Raw genomic sequence first — 27,022 nt, forward strand, 5'->3', positions numbered from 1 at the left:
AGCTCAGGCACTGGGAATGTTGTTGGATTCCAGCTTTCCTCTGCCCTTCCCAACATGATCAATGGATAGGGGTGAATGTAATACACTCAGTATGGGTCAGTTGCTTCAATGCCAGTAGGGCAGTGTGGCCACTTGGGATTCCAGCCCAACCTCAACAAACCTGTGCCGAACTGTATCCCCAAACAGGTTCGTACAAATCCAGAGTACAGCCTGGAGCAGAAACACAATACCACCAGCACTGGAGCCACCAGGCTCTGCTGGCTGCACTCCAACATTAAAAGGAATCCCCATTCTGGATGGTCTGTACTCTCATGAGGACCAGCTCCATGATAAGGCAGAGTGAGGCAGCTGCCTCGGGCTGCAGATCTTGGAAGTCTTAGCGACGCATTGGAGGAGAGACTGCGGTGGGCCAAACAGCCATCGCTGCACCTGCTACCTAGCCTGTGCCTTTGGGTGCGGCTGAACAGGCTGCCTCATCAGCTGTACTGAGGACAAAAGCATCGAGCGGCACTTCAGCTGGCTTTCAAACAGGGAATGGAAAGGGCGCCATCTTGCTCATCACCTCAGGCAGCAACATGCCAGGCACTAACCCTTCTCACATGACAGAAACATCCCCCCCCCACACACACCGCTGGCCCCATTCGTAGAAACACCAAAACAGAGCGAGTCAGAAGGGGCCTCCCGGGCCATCCAGTCTGACCCCTGGCTCCAGCCAGCTCCACTCATGACATGCCCAGCACGTGCATGTCCAGCCTATCCTTGAACACCCTCACCGATGGGGCCTCAACAACCTCCTGTGGAAGCCCATTCCACACCCTCAGGGTCCTAACCGTCAGGAAGTGCTTCCTGGCATCCACCCTAAATCTCATCTTCCCTGAGCTTTGCTCCATTGGAACACGATCTGCCATCCACTGCAGAGGAAAAAAGGTTGTGTCCCATGTCTTCTGTTGCTAACAATTGCTCATTTGTTGACTCAGAAAAAAAGAATCCAAGAGCATGTGCCTTGAGTTAGGACACCCTCCCACCATTCAAGAGGCTTCATTGGTTTTATTTTTTCTCTAGACTCTGCAACTGCTCAGGTATTGCACTTGAGGAGAAGCCTTGCTTTAGCTGACAACCTGGTGAAAGACAAGGCATAGGAGGAATGCCTCGTCCACTGCCAAAGGGTCGCTTAGAGATGAATGGATCTGTCCGTTTCACTTTCTCTCACACTCCTAACTACTAACTACTGCTGCTATTGCTGCGTATAGGAACGTACAAGAATTTTGTTTCTGTTTGCAAATCATCAAAACTTGGCTCCATTTGCCACCCGAAAGCAAATGTGAATGCAAGCAGGTTTTTTCAAAAACTTGCACATTCATCCGCTTGCAATTATGACAGAAAAATGTGCATCAAGAAACAGAAATGCACATTAAAATCTGTACATTTTAAATCAATGGAGGAAAGTGCATATACTGTTATATACCAAGTGGATAAATGAATGGTACAAAGGAAGGTCTTGTAAGGGGGGGGGAGCAGGGGGGGAATGCGAATTCCACACTTCATTGATTGCTGAACTCACAGGATTTCAAAATTCAGACTTTTAAGAGCAAAGGCACCCAATGTCTTGAACCTGGATGGACAAGTGTTTTGCTTTAAGAATATGGGGACATAAAAAGATCCTTTCTGTTGTGTCAGATGCAAGTCCCATTCAGTCCAGTATTTCCAACACTGGCTGGCAGTGCCTCTCCATGGTTTCAAGCCGGATCCTTTCCAAGTCCTAATCAGTGTTGCTGGGGACTGAACCTGGGAGCTTTGGCAGGCAAGGTCCATAAACCACCATTGACCTGCAGCCTTTTCTCCATCCATCCATCCATCCATCCATCCAGCCATCTCTGCTTATGTACAGACATAGAAATAGATACAGGCAAGAAACACAGGTATCTCATCTATATGTCCCCTTTATGAAAAGATTTGTGAAAATTCATTCTCATCTAAAAATGAACCAAATTAAACCCTCACTCAGCCCTGTTTTACTAGCCTCACTAAAACGCTACCAAATTCCCTCTGACCCCCACTCTGAGGTAGGAATTCCAGAGAAAGAGGATGGAAAAGGCAACCTCTTAGAAGCAGGTGAATCATTCAAGATGTATAAACTGGCCACCTGGAAAATATTCTCTTAGAAAACTGGCTAGCATTTGTCCCTAAGAATTTCTAAAAGCAAACTTAGATCTAAGCTGAAATATTTGATGAGTACCTTTCTTCAGAGTACTGAATTCAGAGTACTGAATTCAAAAGGGGGATAGGAAGTAGAATGAGGAAAATCTAGACGATTTTATGGGTAAGGCATATACCAGGATCAACAGCAATGTGGTGCAGGGTTCCTTTTCCTGTTCCATTTTTCTCTACCATAAACTGCTCCGCTGCTAAAAACCAGAATGGATCAAGTGGTCTGTCATTAGCCTCTCAATGGCCCATTTGGGCAAAGGTGACATCATGACCAGGTTTGGAGGAATGTAATGGCATTACTGCCCCTTCATGGATCACAGTCTTGTCATGGCGAAGGGGCTTGTATACCTCAAAGAAGCTATGAGTTATGTCATGCAGGGGCACCCAAGACAGACAGGTCATAGCAGAGAGCTCTGACAAAAGCTGATCCACTGGAGAAGGAAATGGCAACCCACTCCAGTATCTTTGCCGTGACAACCCCATGGACAGTACCAAAAGGCAAACAGATATGATGCTGGAAGATGAGCTCCTCAGGTCAGAAGGTGTCCAATGTGCTACTGGGGAAGAGCGGAGGGCTAGTACTAGTGGCACCAGAAAAAATGAAGCGAGTGGGTCAAAGCCAAAAGGACACTCAGTTACAGATGCATCTGGTGGTGAAAGGAAAGCCCGATGCTGCAAAGATCTATACTCCACAGGAACCTGGAATGTAAGATCCATGAATCAAGGCAAGCTGGATGTGGTCAAACAAGACATGACAAGACTGAACATCGACAACTTAGGAATCAGTGAACTAAAATGGACAGGAATGGGTGAATTTAATTCAGATGACCATCAGGTATACTACTGCGGGCAAGAATCCCTCAGAAGAAATGGAGTAGCCTTCATAGTCAATAAAAGAGTAGGAAAAGCAGTACTGGGATACAATCCAAAATGACAGAATGATCTCAGTTCGAATCCAAGGCAAACCATTCAACATCACAATAGTCCAAGTCTATGCCCCAACCACTGGTGCTGAAGAGGCTGAAGTTGTCCGGATCTATGAAGACCTACAACACCTTCTAAAATTAACTCCAAAAAATGATGTCCTTATCATCATGGGGGATTGGCATGCTAAAGTAGGAAGCCAAAAGATAACCGGAATAACAGGCAAGTTTGGCTTTGGGAGTACAAGATGTAGCAGAGCACAGGCTGGTAGAATTTTGTCAAGAGAATACACTGGTCATAGTAAACACTCTTTTCCAACAACCCAAGAGATGACTCTACACATGGACATCATCAGACAGTCAACACAGAAATCAGACTGACTACGTGCTCTGCAGCCAAAGATGGAGAAGCTCTATACAGTCAGTAAAAACTAGACCAGGAGCTGACTGTGGCTCAGATCATGAGCTTCTCATTGCAAAATTTAGGCTTAAATGGAAGAAAGTAGGGAAAAGCACTAGGCCACTCAGGTATGACCTAAATCACATCCCTGATGAATATACAGTAGAGGTGACAAATATATTTAAGGAATTAGATCTGATAGACAGAGTGCCTGCAGAACTATGGATGGAGGTTTGCAACATTGTACAGGAGGTAGCAACTAAAACCATCCCAAAGAAAAAGAAATGCAAGAAAGCAAAATGGCCATCTGAGGAAGCTTTACAAATAGCTGAGGAAAGAAGGGAAGGGAAAGGCAAGGGAGAAAGAGAAAGATACAAACAATTGAATGCAGAATTCCAGAGAATAGCTAGAAGAGATAAGAATGCCTTCTTAAATGAACAGTGCAAAGAAATAGAAGAAAACAGTAGAATAGGGAGAGCCAGAGATCTCTTCAAGAAAATTGGAGATATGAAGGGAACGTCTCATGCAAAGATGGGCATGATAAAGGACCAAAATGGCAGGGTCCTAACAGAGGCAGAAGAGATTAAGAAGAGATGGCAAGATTACACAGAGGAACTATACAAGAAAGAGCATAACGTCCCTGATAACCACGACGGGATGGTCACTGACCTCAAGCCAGACATCCAGGAATGTGAAGTCAAATGGGCCTTAGGAAGTCTGAGCAACAACAAAGCTAGTGGAGGCGACAGTATTCCAGTTGAGCTATTCAAAATCCTAAAAGACGATGCAGTTAAAGTGCTACACTCAATATGTCAGCAAATTTGGAAAACTCAACAGTGGCCACAGGATAGGAAAAGGTCAGTTTACATTCCCATCCCAAAGAAGGGCCATGCCAAAGAATGTTCAAACTACCGCACCATTGCACTCATTTCACATGCTAGCAAAGTTATGCTCAAAATCTTACATGTTAGGCTCCAGCAGTATGTGGACTGAGAACTACCAGAAGTACAGGCAGGGTTTCGAAGAGGCTGAGGAACTAGAGATCAAATTGCCAACATATGCTAGATCATGGAGAAAGCTAGGGAGTTCCAGAAAAAATCTACTTCTGCTTCATTGACTATGCTAAAGCCTTTGATTGTGTGGATCTCAGCAAATTGTGGCAAGTCCTTAAAGAGAAGGGAGTGCCAGACAATCTTATTTGTCTCTTGAGAAACCTATGTCGTGAGCGGAGCCGACTGGAGCCAGGGGTCAGACTAGATGGCCCGGGAGACCACTTCTGACTCACTCTGTTTCTATGTTTCTATGTTTCAATATGCAGGTCAAGAAGCAACAGTGAGAACTGGACGCAGAACCACTGATTGATTCAAAACTGAGAAAGGAGTTTGACAAGGCTGTATACTGTCGCCCTGCCTATTTAACTTATATGGAGAGCACATCATGAGAACGGCGGGGCTGGATGAATCACCAGTCAGAATTAAGATTGCTGGGAGAAATATCAACAACCTCAGATATGCAGATGATACCACTCTCATGGCAGAAAGTGAAGAGGAACTAAAGAGCCTCTTAATGCGGGTGAAGGAGGAGAGCGCAAAAGTTGGCTTGAAACTGAACATCAAGAAAACTAAGAACATGGCATCCAGTCCTATCACTTCCTGGCAAATAGATGGGGAAGAAATGGAGGTAGTGACAGATTTTATTTTCCTGGGCTCCAAGATCAACGCAGATGGGGACTGCAGCCAAGAAATTAAAAGACGCTTGCTCCTTGGGAGGAAAGCTATGGCAAATCTAGACAGCATACTAAAAAGCAGAGACATCCCCCTGCCAACAAAAGTGCATACAGTCAAGGCCATGTTCTCCCAATTGCATTGTATGGCTGTGAAAGCTGCACCATCAGGAAGGCTGAGCGCTGAAGAATTGAGGGCTTTGAATTGTGGTGCTGAAGAAGACTCCTGAGAGTCCCTTGGACTGCAAGGAGATCAAACCAGTCTGCTCTTTAGAAGGCCAGATCCTGAAGTTGAAACTCAAATACTTTGGCCACCTAACGAGAAGGAAGGACTCCCTGGAGAAGAGCCTAATGCTGGGAACAATAGATGACAAAAGAAGAAGGGGCGGCAGAGGATGAGGTGGCTGGATGGAGTCACTGAAGCAGTTGGTGTGAGCTTGAGTAAACTCTGGGGGATGGTGGAGGACAGGGAGGCCTGGAGGAATGTTGTCCATGGGGTCATGAACCATCGGACACGACACGACTAACAACACAATGGCATTATTGAGGTAGGTGTGTGCGTGTGTGTGTGTGGGGGGGTGTTGATTGCACACTGGGCATTCCATATCCAAACTGGAAATGTACACAGACACACTATGGATGGCCACCAATCTGAAGATCTGTAAAGGGGGGATTTGACAAAACCCTGGAGGAGGAGGCCATTCCTGGCTCTGGGCTACCCCAGGATCAGAATGCCTGTGTGACCAGTTGCTGGGGAACCTGGGTAGAGGAAACCCACGCTAGCTTCTGGGTTCTCTCCAGGCAGCTGGTTGACCACCAAACATACAAAACGCATCCGCACAAAAGCTGCAGGCAGGCACACACAGCCCAGGGTCTCACTTGAGGAGTTAGCCTGGCGTTTGCTGCTGGCTTTACTTTTGCTGCAATTTTTAATGGCAACAGTACTTTAGATGTATTGACCCAGGGGGGCTCTAAGCTGTGTTCCAGTTTAATCTCCCCCCTCCCTCTCTCCAGCTCAGTTAAGCTCAGCTAGATTTAGCGGTTTTGTCCTTTTGTATTCACAGACTTCCCATCGCTTCTCCCAAGTTGGCAGCCCAACATATTAGAAATAAAATGCAATTCTGGTATCTGACACTTCAATTTAGCTTCTTCGGCAGCAGCGATCATCAACCGCACTGCTTTCTCCCATGACAGAAGATCACCTAAATATCACTTAACTGATGGGAACTCGGTTGGTAATGCATACACTGTCTTTGTACTGCATTACCACCATGGTCCCTAGAACAAAAAATCAATTTTTAATTGACTGGATTCTTTGAGGAATGTGGCTCATCCGTGGCGCAGAGCTGATGGATTTGCTGAGTTTTCTGCCTGGAAAGTAAAACTTGGATCCAGTAACCCTGGCCTGATTTGGAAGGGCAAAGACCTTCTGCGAGATTGCACTGCACATATGAACTACAGAATCATGTTATTATAGACATATGGAGTTTCTTTGTACCAGGAAATTACATCAGTATACACGACCTAAACTTGTTTCTTCTGGCAAGTAACAACTCTCAAATGAGGGAATTTCACTGCCCTGCTGCTTGAGACCCCTTTAATAGGAAAAAAGCAAAGGTGGTTGTTTTTTCCCCATAAGGAAAAAAAAATAATCAAGGAGCCATATTAACGTAATGCCTTGATAGCTTTAAAAATGTATAAGCTTTTGAGAACTGAACATCTCTTCATTAAGAAGCTACAAAAAGCAGGTTGATAAAAGCAGGGGCAGGAAATTTTGTATTTGATGTTGTAAGCCACCCCGAGGCCTTGGCAAGGGGCGGCATAGAAATGTTTTAATAAATAAATAAATAAATAAATAAATAAATAAATAAATAAATAAATAAATAAATAAAAAACATCTAATGCTTCCCTTAATGTTGAACCCTTGAAAACTGCATGATCCTCCTGAGTGGTAAGGACACGGTGTGGAGGAAGGTTTGGAGGTATGAAAGCTTGGCTTTGCCAAGTGATGTGGCAGTTTCAGGTTTCACCTGGAGCTGACCGTATGGATGCTGGAAACGAGAAAGGCCCAAACAGCAAAACATATAAAGCCTCTCTATTACTCAGAACATTTCATAGGGTTGCTTGTGGAATCTGCCTTGGATTTCACCTTCCATATACACGTCTGCATTACCAGCATATTTCCTGGGGCAGGATTTAGTGGGGAGCAATCCCTTCTGAAGGTTTAATTCTGGAGCAGTTCATTCAGATTATTTTCCAAAGGGGGTAGAAGCATGATTAAAATGTCAAAAGAAAGTTTTGCTTTACTGATTTATTAAAATGTTACATTATGCAATTGTGCCGTGGTACAGCCTCTGTATAGCCTGAAGTACCTGATCCTGCCTAATCTTGGAAGGCAAGCAAAGTCAGGTCTGGTCAGAATCTGGTTAAAATCTGGGTGTCTTGAGTGGATGGTTTTATGATTATTGCTGTGAATTGCCCAGGGAGCTCTGGCTAAAGGCAGTACAGAGGTATTGATGCTGCTGATGCTACAATGATAGCATTATACCATTGAAAGTGTTCCTGAGGATCTTTAATGAGTTCTCTTCAGAAAGTTGTACAAAAAAATAAGAAGCCTTTTATTTTATTTTATTTTATTTTATTTTGTGCATGCAGAGTCCCATCAGCATTCTGAAATCCAAATGGATTCTGAACTCTAATTACAAAATGGAACTAATCTGTTCTGCTCATCCCTACTGTTTAACTGTAGTTTAACCTACAATCTTACGTATGCAAAGTATATGTTCTTCCACTGAGCCATGCGCCTTCCCCTTGTTTTACAAGATAGCTAAGAAAATGGATTTTCTAATCATACTACTAATTAGGAAATACCACTGCAATTAATAGGTACACCAAGCATGGCCGTACTGTATGTACTACTCCGCAGGGGTGCAGTTTAGGGATGACAAGGGAAACCATTTCCGCCTATCCTCTCTCCCTCTCAGCACAAGCCATGTTTCAGACTGCCAATGATGCCTCCTTAGGTGCACCTCTATTTCTGGTCCTTGCATTGGATCAAACACATTGAATGATGTTACAAGAATGAATTAGCCTAACTTAACAGTGGATAAAAAAAAGAAAGCAACTATTTGACTGGTTTTGGTAACATTGCTCAAGTAATTAGGTGGCATTATTATTATTATTATTATTATTATTATTATTATTATTATTATTATTATTATTACATTTCTATGCCGCCCCTTGCCGAAGCCTCAGGGCGGCTTACAACACAATAAGATACATTCAAATACAATAGAACATAATAAATTACCACTTAAATACAAAAATACAAAAATACACTGAGATACAATAATATAAAATTAACAGTATAAAATAAGTAAATAAAGAATATAGGAGGAGAAAAGAGAAGGAAGAAGAAGTTGTCCTGGCCAGATCATATATTTTAACAATTAAAATGATGTTTAAATAAAAAGGTCTTTACCTGGCACCGAAAAACCAGTAACGACAGTGCCAGGCGGACCTCTTTGGGGAGTGAATTCCATAGGTTGGGTGCCACCGCAGAGAAAGCCCTCCTCCGAGTACTTACTCTCCTAATTTCTTTCATGGAGGGTTCCCGGAGAAGGGACTCTTCCGCAGATCTCAAGGGGCGGTCGGGCATATACGGACGTAAGCGCTCGTTCAGGTAGCCAGGACCCAAGCCGTTTAGGGCTTTACAGGTCATAATCAACACCTTGAATTGGGCCCGGGCTTCAATGGGAAGCCAGTGAAGCTGACGGAGGACTGGAGTCATGTGAGCATAACGCCCCGTCCTCGTCAGCAACCTGGCAGCTCTATTTTGCACCAATTGAAGTGTTCGGACCGTCTTCAGGGGAAGCCCCACGTAAAGCGCGTTACAGAAGTCTAGGCGGGAAGTCACCAGCGCGTGTGTCACCGTCGCCAGGCAGTCGTACTCCAGGTAAGGGCGCAGCTGATTAATCAGCCGAAGCTGAAGGAAGGCGCTCCTCGCCACCGCTGTCATCTGAGCTTCCAAAGAAAGCTCCGGGTCGAGGAGTACTCCTAAGCTGCGGACCTTGTCCCTAAGAGGGAGTGTTGCACCATTCAGGACCAGGTCAAATCCACCCTCTCCGAAGCCTGATCCGCCAACCAACAGGACCTCCGTCTTGTCTGGGTTGAGTTTCAGTTTATTGGCCCTCATCCATTCCATTACCTCGGCTAAGCACCGGTTCAGCGCAGCCACTGCCTCACCTGGATTAGTGGAAAACGAGAGGTAGAGCTGGGTATCATCAGTGTATTGATGATTCCGCAGCCCACACCTCCTGATGACCTCTCCCAGCGGTTTCATATAGATGTTAAATAGCAGAGGGGATAGGATGGAGCCCTGTGGTACTCCATGGCATAGCTGCCATGGTGCAGAGACATAGTCCCCCAGCACTACCTTCTGGAATCGACTGTTGAGATAGGAGCGGAACCATTGCAAAGCAGTGCCTCCAACCCCCAATCCCGCTAGCCTATCCAGAAGGATACCATGGTCGATGGTATCGAAAGCCAGCGAGAGGTCCAGGAGAATCAACAGGGACGCACTCCCCCTGTCCTTCTCCCTGCACAGGTCATCGTACAGGGCGACCAAGGCAGATTCAGTACTGTACCCGGGTCTGAAGCCGGACTGAAAAGGATCCAGATAATCAGTTTCATCCAAGAGTGCTTGGAGTTGTCCCACCACCACTCGCTCCAACACCTTGCCCAGAAACGGGATGTTGGCCACAGGTCTATAGTTAGTGGCCATCTCTGGATCCAGTGACGCTTTCTTCAGGACCGGTCATTATTACCGCCTCCTTTAAAGGGGCAGGCACTCGACCCTCCCTCAGAGAAGCGTTAACCACTTCCAAGATCCAGGTCCCAATCCCATGCTTGGAGTTATTTATTAACCAAGATGGGCAAGGATCCAATAGGCAAGTGGTGGGACGTACTCATCCAAGCACCTTGTCCACATCATCGGGCCGCAATAATTGAAATTCCTCCAATAATTTTGGACCAGACGGTAGCATTGGCGTCTCCCCAGAGACCTCTGATTCATTAGTGGAGTCCAGCTCGTGACGAATCTGAGCGATTTTCTCCCTGAAATGCCTAGCAAAGTTGTCACAGCAGGCCTTTGAGGGTGGCATCAGATCTTCCTTAGGACCCGGGCGAACCAGGCCTTGTACCACTCGAAAAAGCTCCGCCGGAAGGCATTGTGAGGAGGCAATGGAAGCGGAAAAAAACTTCTTTTTCGCCGCCTTCACCGCCACAGCATAGGCCCGATAGTGGGCTCTCAAGTGTGTTCGATCAGATTCATCCCGTGATTTCCTCCACCTACTCTCTAGTTGTCTCCCAACCCACTTCATCGCCCACAATTCAGGTGTATACCAAGGGGAAGAGCGGACTCTGCCCGGTGGGAAAGCAACCACAATAAATGCCCGTAATGTATATTGTCTTCAAGGGAATTTAAACTCTACCCAAAACAAAGAGGACTAGGAAGCAGACAGAGGGCTCTGGGATCTTCACAAGGTGCTTTAGAATTTGGGTAACTCATGGTGCTTTAAGACTGCCACTCTGTGTTTCTGCCAGCTTCACACACTTTTCTCAACTTGTTGTTTGGCAAATGAACATATATTTAGGCAGACAGACAGACAGACAGACAGACAGACAGACAGGAAGTGCATGTGACATTTCCAGAACTCCCAAACCTCACGCAAAAGCTAACCTATGAAGTGGGAATCTGGAGATCCCAAATGGAGAAGTGGGTAACATAGAAAAGAAAAAGCAGTGCATCTCATGGGCGGGAACCGAAAGTGCCCTTCCACATTCAGAGAGCACATTCCATTCACAGAAGGTGCATTCACCACTTGACACCAACCCTGTGCTTGTGACACCAGGCTCCAAAGGTGCTCTGTGCGTGTGCAGGAGCTCCTGCCCCTCCTCTTGCAAGAATGGAAGCACAGGGCACTGCTAAGCATGGCAGGCGAGCAGTCCTCTTCCTCTCATTCCCTGTTCTGGGACGCAGCCCCATATGCCTAGACAGATGACCTTGGACACATGCAGCCAGAGCCTGTTATGTTAACTATTGCTCATTTGATGTTTGAGACAAACTGTAATATGTTACAGTGACAACTTGCTCTTTTAAAAAGTCACACATTGATGAAATATGCCCCACTCTCCTCTCCCACTCATTGGCTATGCCAGTTTCTCTTGCCTCACATCGCTATTTCCCCGTAGTCCTTCACCTTCCTGGCTATGCTAATGGGGATTCACCGAACGCGGCGCCATCTTCCCAAGGCAACCGCCTTCACGAAATCCGGGCACTGCCTGGATGCTCCGCTTTAGCCGTGCTCAAACCTTCTTCCCTTGCAGACACCCTGATCGACACAGAGGGGTAGTGAGCAAATACGCATTGCTGCGAGGCTGTCGGGGAGAGGGCAGGTGCAAGTACCTTACTCTTGTGCCGCCAGTGCTCTTCCTGGGAGAGTCCGCTCTGCGTTTTTATGGCATCATCCCAGCGGCAGGAAGAGTTAGGATGGGTGAGAAATGTGCTGACTTCAGGTGCTGCACTTCCTCGGACCAGCAGTATTCATGCATGCAATCTACAAATAGGCTGTCTGAAATCCATGCATTCCCAAGCTTGCAAGACAGTCCACAAACCAAAACAAGAAGCTGGGGCTGATTTGAAACAAATGTGCAAAGAAAACATACATTTCAAAACATGAGCTATAGTCAGTGGGTGCATCCACTGAAATATATTTGCAAAATGTACACCAAGTAAACATGAATTTCTGCTCCATAAAGGAAAGGAAAAGAAAGGGAAGAAAAAGAGAAGCTTTCATTCAAGTAGGAATAGGGTAAGTCTAGCCAGGGGATTCTGAGGAACTGGATGAGTTCAAGCCTGACCATTCAAACTATCTGTAATACCAGCTTCCTTGAGAGCTAAGTCAGCTCACCCCAAGGGTCAAGGCCTCTCCAGCGATTCCAAGGCCCAATCCCTTTCTGACTCCAAAGGGCAATCCTGTTTCGTGAAGCCATTCTGTCAAAGCTTATTCCCAGCCCGAGAGATTTATCCCTGCCACCATTACACTGCCTCAGCAACCGCCTCCGGAACCCACCAGCAGCCCCGTCCTGATCTCCCTCTAACCTCCATGAACCTTGACGGCCACCTTGGAACTTGGCACCATCCATTTCTTCCAGGTGCTGGAATTTAATCAGCTGTCCGTATCTCAGGGCTCAGCTGCTGTGCAAGATCTGGCCACTTCCCACCTTCATAACTACTGCCAGCACCAGCTGAGACTTAACTTAGAAACGCCCTGCAATACTTTGGCCATTTCTATACATAAGAAATGTAGTTTGGAGAGCCAGCCAAAGGGGGCAGTGTTGTTGCCGGGCCACCTGCCACGGCCTGAGGTTGCCTCTCCCTGCTCTGATCCAAGCAGAAATGCCTCCAAGTCACAGCTCCATGGCATTCTGCTTTGCCTATCTGACTCCCTAGGTTCCCTTCCTTCAGCAGGGACCTCACGTCCAGTGAATTATAGATTAGAGCCCCAAGAAAAAGAACAGAACCATCCATTTAATTCAAGTCTTCACCTTTCTAAGTTATTCATTTTCAAACTAACTTACTAGTTAGTGTACTAAACTTCTTAGTTAAACTAGCTTACTAGTTTAATTGCCATACGTACTACTATGACAATTAAGCAGTACATGTCTGCAATTGAATAGAGCCAGGAGCATCACTTGAAAGTCTGACTGAGAAACCCCCATGACCTCTGCACTGCAGTAGTTACTTTCTGGTATTTGACTTTACGCATCCTATATCCATAAGAAAGGATACTAGGAAGCATCACTTACTTGGCGAAGAAATCCCCAGAGCTTTCTAGAAGTAAAGTCTTCTAGTCAGTGGCAAGTAAATGACTGTACAATTTGTTGGAAACATCCAAGTATAAATAATATGTGTAACAATTCCTGACCTGCTGAATTTATCAAGATTGACCTCAAAATGCAACCACTTTTGCTGTAGTTCATTTTTCTTCAAAGAGAAATGGATTTTAATGAAGTGTCTTTGATGAAGGGTCATGGATTCAATTTTAAGAGATCATTATCATGTACTTTAGCACATTTATCTGTAGTATATTCAGAAGTTTTAGACCAGGGCATTCCAAATGGAAACTTAAAAGCAAGAAGACAGACGGACGGACGGACAGACGGACGGACAGACAGACCGACAGACAGATGCAAGCAGCAGTCTTCATTGCCCACTCAAGACCAAGCCACGTTCGGACTGCTTTCATCTGTGCCTTTGACCCGGACCTGCTGACTTGCCCCAAGCCTCTGGTCCGCAGTCAGCTCCAGACTCAGCTTGAGGCTGCACCCTGGACCTGGCGTTCTGCCCCTCCTTGCTGCCGCCCACAGCCTGGCCCTCACAGTTTGCTGTGGCCCTTCTGCACCCTGTCCAGGGTTTGAACAGGAACACTGAGATAGCCGGCATTCTGCAAACCTTGCAGAACCAAGCCACTACCTTGCTGACCTTCTCGCCCTGCAACCAGTGCCTCCTCCTCCTCTGCCTCAGCAAGCCCCAGTGCCTCCCGTCAGCATGCTTTGATGGGAACTGCAAGGAACTACGAGGCTCCCTGCATCAATGCGATCTGCCCTTTCAGACATGCCCCGAGGCTCACCCTACTCCACGCAGTCGTGCTGTCTCATGGGGAGCCTGTTCTCTGGCACAGCTCTAGCTTGGGTGTCTCCACCTTGGGGAGACAGGAGGATTTCTTAGCAGCACTGAAAGGCATGTTTGTTTGTACACCATGTACATGTGTACATGTTTGTACACCAGTGTGGTGTAGTGGTTAAGAGCGTGGGAGGAGGAGAATGATGTAAGCTGCCTTGAGTCCTTTCTAGGAAAAAGGTAGGACATAAATAGAAAAAAAAAATAAAATAAATAAATAATTATTACATGTGTGTTTGGCGATGCCAACCATGACCACACTGCTGAGCTGGCCCTCAGCTGGTCCTCCACGGTGGCCGAATATGCTGCAGAGTGTTGATGTCTCGCCAGTGCCTCCTTGTGGAATGAACCGGCACTACACTTCCATTTCTGGCAAGGTTTAAACTCAGCAGTTAAAAGCTAACTGGCCAGAATTGATCCACCCTCTTCCTTAGCAGCCTGAATAGCCCAGAGTATTGCTATTGACACTTGCCTTGCTGAGAAAAGTGCAGAACAGCATCAGGAACATGGCCAACCCAAATCTATCCCAGCAAGGTCACTGGAGCATGAAATTTCTGAACGCAGGCCTGAGGCTATAGAAGTGGATGGTTCCTGACACAGGTGGAAAAGTGGCAGGAGCGAACTGTGGGTCTCTGCCTCTATGTTGGCCAAGAGGAGCACTTTGTAACCACTAGCCCTTCCAAGAAAGTGCTCCAGGGAAACGGACTGCCTGTAAGGGCCCGGATGTGGGTGGAGGATGGAAAAGGCAGAACACCAGGACCAGGGTGCTGGCGTGGGGCCAGGTCCTACAGTTTAGTAGGGACAGAGCCTGGTCAGCAGTCCAGGGTCAGGGCCGAGGCAGCAGGCAATCCAATATTACACAGGCAAGAGAGAGCACAGTCCAGAAACAGTCCAGTGGTCTGATGCCAGGGAAAAAGTCATGAAAGGGTGGTCCAGACAAGAGTGGGCTGGAGCAGGACAGGAACAATTTTGAGCAAGCAAGAACACACAGGAGCAGGGCAAAGGCAGGCAAGGCTATGCAGGATCAAGCAGGAGCAAGGCAGGAGCAACTGGAGCAAGAAGCGGCAGGCTGCAGTCAGGCAGGAGCGACTGGAGAAGGGCTGGAGCAAGGCAGGAACGAGGTGCAAGGTGTGGAGGTGCAAAGACCATGCCACAGCACACTGAAGACTACTTGCCTTGCTGTGGCAAAGCACAGCAGTGCTAGAAAGCCTTTCCTGCTGGTCTGCAAGACCTCCAGCTGCACTGCATAACTGCTCTTCAGTTGCTCTCTACAAAAGAAGGCAAGGGTGCTCCTGGATCTGCAGGCACTTGCAGGGTCACTCAGGCCTGATCCTGACACTGCCCCAGAAATGTTAGGGGGAAACGCTCTGGAGACTGAAGCATCTAACCCCCACTTCCTCATCCCAGTCCAGTTCCTCCTGCCCCACTGAGAACTCCTTCAGGTGGCAGCCATAACAGACTCGGGCCTGCAACTTCATAGACCAGGACGTTGCCATCCCTTGTCAAGCAAAGAACACCCCAGTCCTCGATGGATCCTAACTGGTACCTGTCCTGTCACCCATCAAACCTGCCCTCTGGTTTTGCTGGCTGCCCCAGGGCATAAGGAGGTGATGACCTATGATCTGCTTGCTATGGAATGCGCTCCCCAAAGAGATCTGCCTGGCGCCGACATTATATGCTCTCCGGCACCAGGTCAAGACCTTTTTATTTACCCAGTATTTTGAAGTCTAAATATTTTAATTATGTTTTTATTGCAGTTGTGTGTTATTAGTACTATTATTATGTTGGGTTATTATTAATATGATGATTTTATTATGCTGTATTTATTGAATGATTACTGTAAGCCAATCAGAGACGTGTAATAATTGGACAGGTTAGAAATACCCAAATAAATAAATAAAATTGCTACCCCACAGTACCTGGTGATCATGGGCATTCCTTGGCTCATAAAACACAACCCCACCATTACATGGAGCCAGTGGTCTCTCACCTTGGACTCTCCACATTGCAAGAAAGTTTTCAGAACTCAGGGAACTACAGAACCTTCCAGGCCCAGACACATCTCAGCTAGTGCTCCATGCCACTGCAACAGAGGCATCTGAATCCATTCCCCATGTTATAAAACATTTTCATAGTTTTATTAATAGGGTAAATGTGCACTAGTTTGAAGTGGAGCATGGAGAACCGTGCTGAGCTCAAGCGGCCCTTTCATCATGTTCCTGCACGTTTTTACATGGGCTTGCTCTTTTGCATTTTTGTAACACATTTTTCTGTACATTTTGAAATGTACAGACTTTTTTCCCCCAATACAATGCATTGCTGAGATGCTGCTTGGTATCCACTTTTCTCTAATTTGCACATTTTGTGCATGCTTTCCTTAATATGCACAATGTTTTCTTCCCAAAATAAACAGCATCAAATAAAGCGGTGTGAAGAATCTGATGAGGGTGCATGTGTGGAAAAATCCAATTCTCCCCTACTCCCAAATTCTGTTTCATTAGCCCTGCATTGATTCTGCCTTGTATGAGTCAAGGCAGCTCATACAGTCTGTCTCTAGGCTGGGCCATGGTTTGTACATCTATTTCTTAAACACTACGGGAATTAGCAGAAATCATTCTGTTTGTGCTGATATGAAGCTGAGAAATATGCAGTTCTACTGCAACTTGCGCAAATCTTGCTAGACGTATGGAGTTCCAAAATTCTAATTTGTGCAAACCACAGAAATGGTGTGATTTGCACAAACAGCAAGAATGGTGCAAATTTGTGTAAGTGGCACAAATACCATGACTCATGCAAATTTCCTTATGGCTTTTTATTATTTGAAAAATTCAACCTATCTTACAGGTGGAAATCCAGGATAAAAATCTATTTCAGCCCACTTCCAATCACTAGACTGGAATCAAATAGGAAATTCCTTTAGCTCAAAGGTATCAACTTTCTAGTATCAGAAAGCTTTAAAAATGCAGATTTTAAAAGGCTATTCTGCTTCAGGTAATTGGGAAGGCTGAAAAGAGGCAACTGGGTAAATCTCTACCTTGACAGAGTAAGTTTCTGCACCATCTCTCCCTCTTGCGTCTTCTTTCCACGTGGAACCCTCTGGTGCCAGGGACAAATACAGAGCCTGGAAGAGGAGAGAGGTGGGGCCTTGCCTGTGTGAATTCTTTTTCGACTGCAAGTTAGAGTTTGTAGGACTCAACGGCCTTTCTTATTGTGCAAATACAGTTCCCCATGACCTCTTACCTCTCAAAGCATTCTCTAGACCCTTCCATATTCCACCCCCCTTCCCCAGCTCTTAGCATGCCTTTGTGCTGAGTTACTTGCAGTTTGTAGCTTGCAGAGCTATATCAATGCATAATCTGCCTATCATCTTTTTTTCTTTACTGTTTGCATGAGGCCAATCTGTGACTGGAATCTGGTAGGTCTGCTTTCTTGGTTCGATAGCAGGAACACCAAAAATTCGTTACGATGGAACCAGAAAGGCAGCGGAAACACAGTTGCCTCTCCCATGGGATGGATGCATACAGTGATTGTGAAGAGAAATGTGAGCTCAGTAAGTGTATGACTGAGGGGGGGGGCAGGGATGCCTAGAAGCCTCCAACCCCAGAAGGTGATGGGTATCTAGTGGAGGGCGGAAGGAACAGAGGCTAGCATTGCCTCCATGCTCCCGTCCCTCTCTAAAACAGCCAATTTGGACCACCCAAATGTTTCCCCCCCCTTGCAGAGAGAAAAAGTTTAGGTGCCACCTTGATTTGTTATAGAATGGTGTTGCTCTGCCTGCCCTCTCCTTCCAGCAGACACAGAAAAAAACAGCACCAGCCGTCAGGACGCAGAAGGGACCCACCAATGATGGAGCGCCTGCAGCTACTCCGGAATGATTTTCGGAGCTCGCACTGGGAATGCCGCAGTTTGCGATGGTTGGCAGGAAATTGCTCATTGATAACCCCTTCTCCATTTAGGATGCAGTCCTATGGATAGCAAACAATTAATGGCATAACAAATGTAGAAAGCAACTACATACTGCACTACATTTATGCCCCACATTTTCTCTCCTCTTGCAAGGTATCCAAAGCAGCCTGCATAGCTCACTTCCTTTTTATTCCCACTTGAGATGTATTGGCGGGGGGGGGGGTGTCTGTGGCTGGCCCTAAGTCACTCAGCGACCCTCATGGCTGAGTAGGGACTAGAAGTGGCGCTTCCAGGTTCCCAGTCCAGAACTCTCATCGCTGCAACACATACTTCCAGTAATTTGTTTCACGTGTAAAGCGGGGAAACGATCAAAGCGTTCTAGAGGGCAGGAATGCTGCCACTCTTGGCATGCTGAACATTTCTGACATTCAGACTTTGCACATTGGCCTAATGCCACCGCAGGGGCTGAGGGGGAGATGGCTGCTGCCGTTAAAAAGGCAAGTCAGCGATCAACAGGGCACCGCCGCCAGCACTTTGGCCACACAAGTCAGGGGCTACGTTGACAGGAGGGAGAGAGAGAGAAAAACCAACCAGTCAATACATGGCTTTGGTTCTGTAGCTGCAGCAGTTCTGTATTAGGCCTCACACGCTGGGTGCAGGATGAAGCAGAACTGCACAGCACTTGTGTCAGCAAGTCGCCACGCAGTGTCCTTCTTTGGCAACACGTGGACTTTAGGAGAGACGGGCTGCCTCAGACCACGATTTCTGTTCACACAGGGGAGCAACAGAGGGACCTAGGAAGCCCAGCAGCGGGTCCCAAGTGCGACACCAGCCTCATGCGCATGTTCCCCAGAGACAGGCATCCTGCTTCTGACTGCAGGGGTGGCCAATGGCCCACAGGACTGGCGGCAATGGAACACTGGATCCTCTCCTCCGACCCACCCAGCTCCCTTTTAGAAGTGCCACTTTGCACTGGGCAAGTGCGGCAGAGATGTTTGCTATAATGTGGTTCCTTGGATGTCATTGGGCTGCAGGTCCAATCATCCCTCACCATTACCCATGTGAGCCAGGGGTGACAGGAGTTGTAGTCCACCATTCTCTGGAGGAGCACCACATTTGTAGGTATTTGTGAGTGGAGAGGGGCAAATCGGTTTATATCTGGGCTGGGTCACTTTCACACTTTCATGGTTCTTTTCCATTCTTACTCTTGGTAAGCATATTTAAACACACATTTAAAGGTTTGTTTTCTCTCAAAATATACTTCAGAATGGTTCTTCTGATACATTTTAGTTGCTGAGCACTTAGCCAAAGCAATTGGAGAAATACAAAATCTAGCAGTTAAATTCTGATCCACAAATTCTTCCAAAAATGTGGACTGGGCCACTTTTGAGGAGGAAATCACTAATATGCAATTTCTCAAGCTTCCTTTTTTGGGGGGGAGGGGGGAGTTTCCTCCATGTGTGAGAGCCAGTGTGGTGCAGTGGTTAAGAGCAGGGGACTGGGACTCGGATGATCTGGGTTCTAGTCCCTGCTCAGCCATGGAGCCGACTGGGTGACTTTGGGCCAGTCACAGACTCTCAGCCCAACCTCCCTCACAGGGTTGTTGTTGTGGGGATAAGATGGAGGAGGAGAATGATGTAAGCTGCCTTGAGCCCTTTGTAGGAAAAAAGCAGGATATAAACCGAAAAATAAATCAATAAAATGTTTGGGGGATTTGTCTGAGTAGTTTGTGTAAGACCAGTTCTACGATCCCCAGAGTGGTGCATATATTGTGCAAACTCATGGAGAAGGGATGTGTTAGGGATGGGAATCCATCGGATCCCATTGACGTGGCTGTGAGTCCAAGGTCCTGGTGAATGTACCCAGCATCTGCATGTCACTTGCCAGGAATTCAGCCCAGCATGGATGCCACGCAAGCTGCACCCCTCTTCTGTGCTCGTTCTGCAAGCATTCGCACACTACTTCTCAGCTCAGCTCATTTTCCAAGACAAGGCCAAGCACGGCAAGAAGGCTGCAAATGCAAGAGGGATGGATTCCACGGAGCTTTGACACATCCCTATTTTATAGACGAAACCAGGCAAGCTAAAAGCTAAGGCATAAAAAGGCACATCAGCAAGGGAGGGGGACATGTTACAGTTTAGGAATATCTGTGCATTTTGGGAAGGGTTGAAAAGAGACATGCAAATCCACTGGAATGAAAGTGGTCGGACAATCCATGAAACAGATTAACCAAGCCCATGCAACCCCGCCCATCCCTCTAGGTCTGCATTTTGGGGAAGTGCTGCGTTTGAGGTGCGGCTGCCTGGCCGCCTGGGCTGGGAGCCAAGAGTGCTCTCAGCTCAACAGCCACGGCAACAAGACGGAGTCGCATGCAGTGCTCAGGAGAGCCCCAGGCAAAGCTCCGCGAGTCCATGGAGCCTGGGTGCCTGCTCAGACCAGGGAGGCACGCCAAGGGCAGCGATCAGAGGCACCAGAAGGGCTTTTACTGCATTCCTTGTACTGAACGCATGGCCCAGCACTCCCGAGCTGCAACGCTCAGCCATCACTGGGGCAGTGCTGCAGAATGGTAACGGCCAACCATGACCTGCCCTTTACCCAAGGCTTACAGCTAGGCCTGCCAGCACCAGACCACGTGAACCTTCTTGCAATCACCCTCAAACGCGTGCTGTGCATTCCACTGATCCAGAGCCTTGTGGGTTCTTGCTGTGGACCCACCCCGGGCGCAGTTCGCACTCCAGCGCAGATTATCCCCACCCTTGGCCACTTCTGAAATCCAGGCTGACACGTCCTCCACCATGGCCTTTGGATTCCCTTTGCCATGACGAAAGAAGAGCACTTGATGCTCACCGCAGCCTCCCGGCTGTCATAACGGCTTTGCCCATCACTGCGATCCAAGGGACCTGGCAGCTTCATCTGGCTAAAGGTCAGTTCCTTTCTCTGCTGCCAAAGATTGCTTTCATTCTGTGTCTACTGGAAATAAAAGGGCTAAGCTGGTTTAACAGCCTCTTATAATATAGAAATCTAGTAACTGATAGATGTACATCACGGTGGATAAATGGCCACAAAAGGAACGTTAAGCACAGCCCAAAAGGAACAACTTTGCTTACGCTAGCAAAGTCCCTTTGACTTTCATGGCACCACTTCACAAAGGTATTTCATCAGGATGTGAATCATTAGCACTTTTGCACGCACACACTTTTTAACATCAACTGAACTCCATTTGGCAGTTTCAAGTTCACTCAATCACTCTGGGGATGCCTTTGTGTTCTCACCACACTCAGCCAGGGATCTGCCGAGCAGCCACTTCAAAGTTTACCAAAGTTCTCCAAATTCCATGTCAAAGCACATTCCAACTCAAGTCCCTATACGATTCCAATCCTTCTTCATTTTGCTTTTAGCATCTATTTCATATGTATTTTCCAAATATGTGTTTCACTTGTATGCATTCTTCTCCCATTGTTTAAAATGCAGCTGTGGGTTTTTTTTTTTTTAAGTACTCATTTTTGCAAGCATATAAATGTACTCACAGACTGAGTTTGCATTTGAGTCTGTGACTGGTCCAGAAAGTGCAAAGTGGGTACATCCTGATGAAATGCATTCTGAAACCTCATTCATCTCTACAGATACCTCTACCCCATTTCCAGCATCTATTCCTGGGGAATCAGCAAAAGTAACAAATGCACATGAGTCATGAGTTCACCAGTGGATGAAACAAAATAAGCTGAACCCTAAGCAAGGTAAAATGGAGTTCCCTTGAGTGAGCGAGTGACTGAGGTGGCAGGCATTAATATTTCTAAGCAGATTCACCTAATTCACATATCACAGACTAATATACAGATTGGAATAGAGGGATCCTTCAGACTGCACACTTAGAATTTGGCAAGACATTTCTAGGATCAAAGGGTACAGACAGAAATGGGTATACATGGGGAAATCACATTAAAAGAAAGTGTATGTTTGACCAAATCACATCCAGACATGAATGAAAATATTCTTATTCACTTGAAAGGAAAATGTCTTGCTCTGCAGACACAGAACTCTTGATTTATCTGCCCTTAATCTGGAGAATGATTCTCAAGCTTTCTCCTACCAGTACCTCTCGGTCCCTCTCCCCTCTCCCTCTCTGCATGGACATTGTTTATTCACTTTCCCCTTGGAAATTTCCATCTGTCATCATTCCAAAGTGCCACTCTTGGTATCCATTTAACCTCATGGAAATTGATAAGGGCTGCTTCTACATGCTTCCCATTCATCTCTGATGTGCCTAGCGATGCCCTCCAAAACAGCCTGTCCTTTACAGCCCCGCTTGGCTCTCACAGATCCAGATATATTTAGCTCTAAAACACGTTGAAAATTTCTGCATTTCTGAGATAGTTCAACCGAAGCCCGACTGCATCTGTGGCAGAGCCAGCATCTTCTCACGCTTGGCTCTGTGGTCACTGCCCTCTGTTCCCGTCCGTGGGTCTGTGTGAGCTGAAGCGGAGCCAAGATTCTGCTTGAACCACAGTGAGAACTCTCTTGGGCACACAGTGTCACTGGGGCAGCGGGTGTGAACTTGGGTGGACTCCGAGGGACGGTGGAGGACAGGAGAGCCTGGAGGAATGTTGCCCATGGGGTCGCGATGGGTTGGGCACAACTCTGAGACTAACAACAACAAATGGTAACTATTACTGCCTTCTGGCTGGGCTCTGGGTGCCTCTATCTGAATTAGGAGCTACACAATACCTTGTCCTATACAGCTGAGCAGAGCCCAGGATCTTAAAAACAGCTCTGCTGACAGGTCCACTGCAGACAAAGACCACCATCAAAATGCTGACGCCAGAATGGGCACGTTAGCACTGGGCTATCTCCCTAAGGCCGAAGGGAGCCATAAATCTCGGCTGCAGACTGCAAGCATTCCGAACCGTGACCACATAGCTGGTGTCACTGCCTTGCCTCCCATGGGTTTGCCTTTCACTGGGAAAACAGGAGGAAGTCCCTCTTTCCATCCCTTTTGAGGTACACCTGTCTCCACCTGGGCATCCTCCTGTCCATTTGGGGGAAAGTGGCTATCCAAGTCCCCCACAGCTATGGAAGATGGGCTGGGTCCCTCTCAATCCCCATTCAGGCTTCAGAATAGTGAGTCCCATTATCTCCTTTCTCTCGGGCTGAAGAAGCACAGAAACCTTGTGTAGAAATGGGAAGGGATCTGGGTTCTGTATCAAGGCACTCTCCGGAGCTTAGATCATGATGAAGTTTTATAGCTAGCTATAGTAGTGATGGAATTAGGTCATGTGAAAGAAGTATTTGTTAGGCTGAAATGGAAAAGAGATACCACTTGCAGAGTGCAACCAGCTCATTAATTGTAAATCCAGCTATGCAGACCATTCAGCTCACAACCACACTCCTCATATATATACAAATACCTTCAAAGAACAAACCAAGTGTACTACCTGTGCTGGTGAACTAAAAAAGCAGCATTACACACACTGTATGAAGCTCCATTTACAGTAGGAACTAGTGACTACAAATTCAATATTTCAGACTGATTCATCCATTCATTACTTTTTTTTCCTGCTGTTCTGCCAAGGAGTTTGATCCAACAAACAAAGCCCCTCCCCATTTATGCTGACAACAGCCCTATGAGGTAGGCTAGACTCAGGAACAGTAACAAATGCAACAGTATCTGATGAGGCTGGACATGCACATGGTGGCCATGTTGTGAGCAGAGTCAGCTGGAGCCGGGGGCAGACTAGATGGCTCGGGGGGGGGGTACCCTTCTGACTCGCTCTGTTTCTATGTTTCTGTGATAAACTTTGTGACTGTCTGGAGACACACAAAGAAGGTAGATAAGAATAGATTCACTTCTTAATTTTCATTTCTCCCAAGCTGGGTTTGTCCTGAATGTCAAGACTTATTTTTATAGGTTTCAAGAAAATTCTTAGAGATTTCTGGATACCCCAAATGCCCTATATTTTGGTGTACAATTTTATCTCAACTCCTAATTTTTATGTTTTGTATACAGCATTCCTAATAAAATGCATTTTGAATGTCAGCTTCATTAATACATGCATTTCGCTGGCATGTTTTTTTCTGACAATTTGTAACAAAACGTGCATATTTTGAAGGATTATGGAGTTTGGGGCCGTGTCTTGGTTCAGAAGTGTGAAATTAGGCATGTTTACAGCAACATGCAACTGAATGCTTTTCTTCCCTTTCCCTCAACTCGGTTCTCTGCAATCTAAGTACACCAGTGTAACCCAACTCCATCCCATATATGACCATCATATATAGACCCAAAAGTATCAGGTCCCTCCGGACAAGTAAGACAGAAGCGAGTGCTTTGCAGCAGTGCAGTTGCTCTGCATAAGGAAGGTGCCCCAGCTCAGTTCCTGGCATCCAAGTTGGAAACGGGCTCATGTAGCAGATGCGAAGACAGACCTCTGCACGGGTCCTTGGAGAACGCTGCTGGTCAGGACAGACAGACATTCGCCCTGCTACAACGGGACTAATGCTGGCACACAGTTGCATACCCCTGCACTTTGCCTTAAACCACTCGCCCTCCGCGGGCATCTTGCTCATGTGAATGTGATTTATACACAGATACCAGCAAAAGATGAATCACCAAAACTCCAGCTTATCAAAGTCCACCTCAATGCTGTTGTCATCCAAAATCCATAGAAATTGTGAGGTTCTTCTTTGAAATGTGCACATTTCTCATGAAAGTGTGTTTGCATGTCTCTAAAAAACAAGCATGCACTTTTCATGGATGAATTTCAGATGCATCTCATGCTCTTGAATATATTTATTTTGGGAGTCCACAAGCTACATTAGAAACCCAGAAATAAATGGACTTTCCCAAGTGCAGTCAGGAAAGTGTGAGCTGGAGAAATCCTGATCAAAAATGTACTGAAACAAGTTTTTCACACATCCCTGGTGCAGAAGCTGGAACTCTGAGCTCAAAGGAAAACATTTAGCACAAAGCCAACATTTCTGAGAAGGCATTTCTCTGAAAAATATGAAATCTGTCTGTCTGTCTGTCTGTCTGACCGACCGACTGACTGTCTCCCCTTCAAAAAGGAAAGCTAGTTTGCAGGAAATCCTGTACTATTTTTATTCCATTTGTGTGTGTGGGGGGGGGGGGCGGGGGCGGGTTGCTGCTTCTCCCAGTGCTCTGGAAGGAGCTAGAGGGACGCAAAATGTGGTCCAGGATGCCTGCACAGTTGCTTCTGCTGCCTCCACATGCAAGAGCAACGGAACAAGGAGCCTTTGCAGAGCGATGGCAGCAGCCGCAACCTGGGACTTTCACCACCAAGAAACAGTTGCAGACTTTTTACCGGAGCTGCAGACACTTGGTGAAACACCCCTCCCACCTGCAAATGGGACGGAGAATTTCTAAGAGGCTCGCGATGATTCCCCCACCTCTTTGGGGCTTTCAGAAACTGCAGGTCTGGGTACGAAGTGGGTTGCACCCATGGAGTAAGGACAGGATGTTGATTAGGCTCGGCCACAGGGGTTTTGAGGCAATGTGCCCCAAGCACCATGAGAGGCCCTCCCAGTCTGGAAGAGAAGGCGGCATACAGCCTGAGGACATCATGGGGTCCCCGTGCACGGGGGGGGGGGGAGGTGCTGGGAGAAGAGGCTTCTCTCTCATCCGGCTTCCCCCAGCACATGCTCCAGACTTTGAGGCAGGTGCCCCCTCCATGCACTCCTATGCATGGGCATGTCCCTGGACCCAGTCTGCACAGCCACCCAGGAGCAGAGGACAAGAGAAGCTTGCGCCATGCCCAGACCTTCCTCAGTGGCCCTTCTCTGGGAACTCCTACCAAAGGAAGTGAAGAGGGCAACTGCTAAGAAGAGGGCCTCTCTGCTGTGGCACATTGGTTGTCCAGTGAGCTTCCCAGAGTGCCTTGTTGCCGCAAACATTGTCCTTTTTGGTACTAGCTGAAGACATCTTTATTCTCCTAGGCATTACAGTTGCTTTCAGTTTCTCTTTTAAACCTGGTTCTGCTTTTTTAAGATTTGCACTGCTTCTCAGTTCCATTTGGCAATGTTTTAAAGCTTCCACATTGTGCACTGGTTTTCATTGTTTTGCGCTACCCAGAAAGCTTGAAATGTGGGAGTGTGGACATATAATACATACATAAAGAGAACTGGCAGTGTTTCCTGAGGCACCTCTGTGCCTTTGCGTGCTCAGGGAGGGCTGAGGAAAGGGCAGTGGTGGGACCAGGAGGTTCCGGGCTCAGTGGGGAGTCCCCTACAGGGAGATCAGCCTGGCCGGCGCTCAGCACTCCCCGTCTCTGAAGGCGATCTTGTCTTCCCCTGTGCAAATGCACTAACTCCCCTTCTGAAATTTTAGCTGCAGACATGCTAACGTGACGTGATCTTTGGATGAGGTCCTGCAACATTTCTTAGTGGCAAACTGCCAGTGGTGGGGGTACCTCCTGGAGAAAAGGAGAGCGAGGGAGACGTCACATGAACACACCCGGCTTAGAAGCTAATAAACAACATCATTAAGCCTGCAAAATAAATAAATGCATTGCATAATGAGGGTTCTTCTCCCACAACTGTCATTGCAAAGCACTTCCCCATTTGCAATTCTTTTATCTGATCTTTCCCCTAAAAATAAACTTGTTTTATGTAGCAAATTATTTTTCAAGCCTGTCAAGCATGATTTGTTTTGAAAACAGAAAGATATCATATTCCTGGACACCGTGTGATCCTTGTTTTCATTAATGATAATAGCTTAGCTATCAGCCTTGATATCACCAGCCTCTTGATAGAAAGCTGCTACTTCTGATAATGGGTACAACACGATGCACCAAAGCGACATCTGGGGGCATCACTGCAGGCGGGTGGGGAGCCGGAAGACATGGGGTCAGTCGGCTCAAAGAATAAGCATGGTGATGTTTTCACAGTTAGTCTGTTATTCTCTGTGCGGTGGCTGAACACTTGAGCGCACTTACAGGAGAGTAAGCCCACTGGCCTCACTGCATTCCCAGATGTTTCCAAGCACACAAGGCACAGGGCTGGGCAGAAAGCAACCTGGCCTCTGGAAATTATTGGCTGGATATGCTGATCTCAGCATGGTGGGGCAGAGAGTGGGCCTCCCACCACCCTTGGATGAGCAGATCTGTTTG

This window comes from Varanus komodoensis, unplaced genomic scaffold, assembly GCF_004798865.1.
Source record: "Varanus komodoensis strain SLA01 unplaced genomic scaffold, ASM479886v1 scaffold90, whole genome shotgun sequence".
Lineage (NCBI taxonomy): Eukaryota > Metazoa > Chordata > Lepidosauria > Squamata > Varanidae > Varanus > Varanus komodoensis.